At 41.8% G+C, this 6,440-nt stretch overlaps 1 pseudogene; it reads right to left on the bottom strand.

Moving 5' to 3' along the window:
- Nucleotides 1–4,016: 4,016 nt before the first annotated feature.
- LOC139021550 (ubiquitin-conjugating enzyme E2 B pseudogene) lies at nucleotides 4,017–4,453 on the bottom strand (annotated as a pseudogene).
- Between the last annotated feature and the right edge of the window lie 1,987 nt (nucleotides 4,454–6,440).

The raw sequence follows: 6,440 nt of genomic DNA, 5'->3' as shown, positions 1-6,440 counted from the left end.
GGAGGCTGTCAGTGTCAGGAGCGGAGTGTGTGGGGCAAACAAAGGCTTCTACTCTGAGATGGAAAGCAGGTGGAGGTGCTCCAGCAGAGAGGCAGCATGACCCAACTTACATTTATTTCTTATTTTTATTAGTTTTTGTTAATCTTCACCAGAGATTATTTTTTCCATTAATGTTTAGAGAGAGTGGAAGCAAGGAGAGAGAGAGAGAGAGAGAGAGAGAGAGAGAGAGAGAGAGAGAGAGAAACATCAATGTGAGAGAGACACATCAATTGGTTGACTCCCACACATTCTCCAACTGGGGCCAGGGATCGAACCTGCAACCCAGGTATGTGCCCTTGATGCCCTTGATTGGGAATAGAACCTGTGACCCTTCGGTGTGCAGGCTGACACTCTAACCACTTAACAACACTGTCCAGGGCTGGGCTTACATTTTTTTTAATATATTTTTTTATTGATTTCAGAGAGGAAGGGAGAGAGAGATTGAAACATCAATGATGAGAGAGAATCATTGATTGGCTGCCTCCTGCACACCCCCCACTGGGGATCGAGCCCACAACCCGGGCATGTGCCCTTGACTAGAGTCAAACCTGGGACCCTTTAGTCCACAGGCTGATGCTCTATCCACTGAGAAAAACTGGCTAGGGCTTGGCTTACATTGTAAAAGAATCACTGTAGCTACTGCCTGGAGACTTAACTGTAATGGAGGGCCTGGAGGGCAAAGGAAAAATTGGGGGACCAAGTGCTACTACCTATTATTGTTCCCCACTTTGGTCTGCAGCTGTTGTAATTTGTTTCCTTGAATGGATCTAGAAAGAGAGGGTTTGTGGGAGAATGAGACACAAGAAAGAGGTCAGTCAATGCAGAGGGCGGTGGTTCTCTGGTCAAGGAGTAACTTCGTTGGAGGACGTGACAGACTTCATCACAGCCTGGGTTTCAGAGCGGGGCCACTCCTGAAGAGAGGAAGGTGTTTCCTGGGAACTGGGCAGGCACTTGCTCTGTTTCAGGCTGGAAGAGAACAATGATTCTTATTACAAGACTAGAGGCCTGGCCTGCAGGATCAGGCCGAAACTGGCTCTTCGACATCCCCCGAGGGGTCCAGGATTGTGAGAGGGTGCAGGCCAAGCCGAGGGACCCCACTGGTGCACGATCAGGGTCGGGGAGGGACACCTGGGGAGGGACGGCCAGAGGGCTCCAGGGTGTGTCTGGCCTGTCTCGCTCAGTCCCGATTGGCCGGATCCCAGCAGTAAGCTAACCTACCAGCCAAAGCGTCTGCCCCCTGGTGGTCAGTGCACATCATAGCAAGCGGTTGAGTGGTCTTAGCATATCATTAGCATATTATGCTTTGATTGGTTGAATGGCCGATGGGACAACCGGACATTCAGCATGTTAGGCTTTTATTTTATAGGATTATTGATTATATTCCCTAAACTGTTCTTTACATCCTCATAACTGTTTTTGTAACTTCTAATTTGTGTTTCTTAATCCTTTCATCTTTTCCAGCCATTGGTGAACATCAGGAGGACGCAGTCAGCAGCACCTCCACCCACCCAGGAGGGGGTCGACCATACCATCATGATAAGCTGAACATTTGGTAAGTTGGAAATAGAATTCAATTTCAGGTCCTTTGCCCTCTGAGGAAACCCAGACTGTGTGTGTGAATGGATGTGTCCCTTTGGTTATAGGTAGGGTGGGGTGAAGGTAGGTTGGGCCCCTAGAAATAAACAAATGAGGAACAGACCACAGTGTCCTTAGGGGCCGCACAGTGGAAGGTCAGCACCGTGAGGCAAAGGCCAGGTGCTCACGCCTGCCCCAGTGCCCGCATGCCTAAGTGCTCAGTCAAGGCCGTCTGGTGGGAATGTAGAATATAAAGCAGTCAACGTGGTCTCCACAACTCACATGGCAGATTCAGGGACTGAGTCGGCCAGCTGTGACATCTATTGACCCCTTGGTGCAGGTAGGAAACGAAGCCTAATGCTTGGCTGAGAGATGGAGGGCGTTGAATTCTGACTTGTTGCACATGTCCTGGGGCAATGACCTCTGCTCCCCCACCACCACCACCTGGATCCCAGGCGGGAGGAATTGACTAATTAGCATCTGGTTCTTGTCTTAGACTGCACCTCATTACAGAGTGTTGACTTGAGGAACATAACATGTTTTACATACTAAAAAAGGGAAATTAAAAAGCAATCCTAAAACAATCTGAAAGAAAGAAGCCTAATTACCTAGACAATTGGTAACAACTGCATAAGGGAGTACTTACAGTGACTAGAACATTCTTTTGACTGTTTCTGGTTCCAAAACATGCTTTCCCCTTTGCAATGCACATCAGCAAATGGACCCCCTGCCACACCTGTCTTGCCTCTCATCTTAATTCAAAATTTAAATCTCACATGGGTGTATCTGATTGGTGAAGCAGACATCCCATCTGAGACCTCAGGTGCAATGGAGCCTGGGAAATGCAGCATTAGCTTTCTATATTCTGCACACAGACTACACTAGCAGGACATTGGAAAGGGAATAACAAACCAATACATACTATCCACCAGGCCCTTAAAATGCCTTTGATTAGCTTCTTGAAGACTTGGTTTGGCAGCAACATAGGAATTTTTTAAGAAAATGCATTCAGGAAAACTATAACAAAATGATATCAAGTAGCTAAAAGTTATGTCTTATGTCTTTTATTTGGGTAGATGTTTAGGATCTGTGAAGGGAGGACTAGGTGCCCTAGGCAGCAGTAGGGTCATATAGTCCCGGGCAATTCTGCCAAGGTCACAGCTCAGTCACATACTCAAGGCTACAGTGTGGGGAGGGGGCAGATAATTGCTTGCTTTCTGAATAATCGTAATGGGATGGTAAACTTATTATTATTAATAATAACATCTTCCAAATTCCATTCATTATAAATTCCCTCAAGGAACAGCCTTAAGAATTTGTCTGGACACTGATGAACAGGGACAGATCCAAAGACAGAGAAACAGCGATCAGACTATTAATCCCCAGAGGGAAAGTAGGGGAGGGAAGGGGCAAGGGGAAGAGATCAACCAAAGGACTTGTATGCATGCATATAAGCCAAACCAATGGACATGGACAACAGGGGGATGAAAGCATGAGTGTGGGGGGTGGGGGGGCGGGGAGAATGGGGATTTAATGGGGGGGGGGGGCATGAGGACACATTTGTAATACCTTAACTAATAAATAATTTAAAAATAAAAAATAAAAATAAAAAAAAGAATTTGTCTGGACAAAAAAAGGAAACAAAAGCTAAGCTAAATTAAAAATTCCAATATTCCTAGGCCCAGCTCCAGATTGGCCTCAATCACCTACAATACTTTCAAGAATCAGAGAGCCAATCTCAACTGTGATGCCCATTCAAAAGTAATTCTTGGCTGATGAATTTCTTATTGGCTCAATTTCCTGACCCAATAAGTTATTTCATTACATTGTGTGGGAGTAAATGCCCTGAGCATATGCACAAATCATGCATGTGTGTGCACACGTGGGCATGCATGCGCTCACACACACACACACACACACACACACACACAGCATTCTTCACAGCCGCTGAAGCTGGATGACCTCCATCCCAGTCTTGCTCTACCACTTCCTGGCTGTGTACCCTCAGACAAGTTTCTTAACCTCTCTGGGCCACAGTCTCCTCATCTGTAAAGTGGTGAGAGTAACGATTGTTTTTTCCATTGTTTGGGGGATTTAATGATTTAACAAAAATAAAATGTTTTTTAATAGATTTACATAATATGTATATTCTGTCATGAAAACCCCACACCATCATTATACATTTGGAAGAATACAAGCACCATATATTACAAATTGATGTAAGCAGTAACTTGGTTCACACCATGCAATAAAAAGTACACTAATCAAGACACACAAGCTTTTGTAGGTTTGAACTGAAGGGCTTTTTTATTTCTGCAGAATCCTTAAAACCTGTGGTGCTTAAAATGGGTTAGCCTTTCTACTGAGAGGTGAATTATACACAACAATGATGGAAAAGATTATCAGACCAGTTGTCTATCAATAGCTGAAACTCTTTTCTCCTTTGTCTTCCTGATATAGTTGGCTGCCTGGCTTTCGGCTGGACCGTTTGGATTTGGTTCACGCAGCAGAGACTGCGCTGATGCTCAGATAGAAGATACATCAGATGTTGGACTCCACAGATTCGGAAGGTTTTCTACTAGTAAACATACGGTAACATCAGCATACACATTTGGATGAAACACTTTGGATAAAAAACTAACAGTGGGAAGTTTATTTGGATATTCTTCAGAAAAGCTTATTAAAAAGTACCATCTTCAAAAGGATTCTCTTCAGGTCCAAATATAACTATTCCATGCATGAAGTTGCTTTTCAGATGATGAGCCACTGACAATCACAGGTGGGCTCACTTGCAATCACTTAAAATTCTCATAAGCCTACTCTGCACCACAGTGGACATGCTCCCCAGCTGCCCCAGTCAGCCTCAAAAATAACACTTCGAAGAGTGTCTGACATACACACATACTAATTGCTAACTACTGTCTCTATCATTATTGTTATTACCATTGTTCCTCTCTAGCCTAGCAAATACCAAGATAACAATGAATCTAAATATATTCTGTATTCATGGATCAGAAATACTGGCCATTGCCTAAATTCTGAGATAACACTTTCCCTTTAGGGGGGAAAAAAGAAAAAAAAATGCCAGTCTAGTAAATAATACATGATAAATTGTTTAATAATGTTTGAAGTGGGAAAAGAAAGAAAATCACTTTCCATAGCACAGAGCTACAACCTGAGAGGAAAGTTCGACAGAGGCCTGTGTGCTTGGGCAGGGGTGATGGACTGTTGTTCCTGAGACTGGAACATTTGTGACTTTCACCCAACATTTCCCTTGTGTCTTAGAAACGTGTCAGTTAAAAATATGTTAGTCTGATCAAATAAAGAAAACCTTTTCCTTAGCAGTAATCAATCTACCCAGGCTCCCCCGACCCTGTCAGCCAGGTCTGACCATCATTTATTGCCCCGAAGGGACAGACCAGGCTCTGACAGGTGGCAAAGGCCCGACCAGCTAATTCAGAAGCCAAGGAGTTTCTACCTTAAGCACGTTAATAAAATCAATTAAAATTAGGATGTGAAAGGAAGAGCCTCCTGTCTGACACTCTCTCGGAGCTGATATCTCAAAATGCAGGAACCAAGAGAAAAGAAACAGAAAAAGACTGAGTGAATCCTAAAATCTCACTGGTAACTGGGCAGGTGAGGGCTGTAGTCGGCACAAAGGCCTAACATTTCTACAAGTTGGTGTCTGTATGTCTCCTGCACTAGACTACAATCCTTTCCCTGTAGCTGTTCCCAAAATTAACAAATATAAGTAAAAGGTCAGTGTCTAGACATAAATGTAAAGGATTTAAACGTCATAGGAGAAAGCTGAGGTGGCCCAGCCTCATTCAGACTTGAGGGTAAGGAAATCTTTTCCAATAAATATCTTTCTTTTTAGAATTTTACATCTTTGAGTAAGGTGAGGGAAAGTTCTCAATAAAGTAAAACTTTTTGCAATTACTGATTTTTCCAGAATACAGTGAGCATTGGAATCAACGATAATAAATTCTAAAGCATTTTTGGCCTTTCACCAACTACCACAGAAAAGAATTTTATAGAGTGCAAACATTTCCAAAATTATTTTTGCCACCTGGACATGCCAGCTTGTGGTACATTGCTAGAAGTTTCTCAATGAAACAAAATTATCCTCTAAAGAATGTTATTTAAAGATCTTTGGGTATAAAATATATCAACCAGTCCTTAGCAAAGGAAATAATGCCTAGAAAATGTATGATTGGGGAGGAAATGGAAAATTGGGAGACCTATACTGAATTGTGTTTTATACTTTTTTCATGAAATATATTTACAGACTAGCAAAACTTAAACAATTGATAAAAATCTGTTTTTGTGTGTCGTTGGGATTCCTCAAGTTTAGAATTGGTTTGTATGTTTGCTTTGTACATACAGCTCTTTGCTGTTTATTTATCACACACATTCACTCTTAGAATAGACACATATCACTTAATTTGTTATCTATTGTTTTCTTTTTGTGTATAGTGGGAGTGGGAATATATATATATATATATATATATAGTTTCTATCTATAATAAAAAGGAAGAAAATACTTTATACATAGGAGAAATGTATAACTGTTTCTTATTATCTGTAAGAGAAGAGAAGAAACAATATTCATCTCAAAGGAAGATACTTTTGTTGTAAAGCTTTCATCTAGTTGTAAATCAGAGATATGTAACACAAAAATATAAAGAGTGAGTGTAAAGAGGTAAAAAAAAAAAATTAGCATTTCCCCTAACACCTTTAAAAAATTCCACAAAAACAAGAAGGTGAAGCAAAAAGCATTATGAACTCCATTCTTGAAAAAGTAGTGAAAATTCTAGAGTTCTGAA

The sequence above is a fragment of the Myotis yumanensis genome, unplaced genomic scaffold, assembly GCF_028538775.1.
Source record: "Myotis yumanensis isolate MYYU_CA2020_CCGP unplaced genomic scaffold, mMyoYum1.0.hap1 SCAF_13, whole genome shotgun sequence".
NCBI lineage: Eukaryota > Metazoa > Chordata > Mammalia > Chiroptera > Vespertilionidae > Myotis > Myotis yumanensis.
The sequence above is the reverse complement of the archived record's forward strand: the minus strand, read 5'-3'. Positions and strand labels throughout refer to the sequence as shown.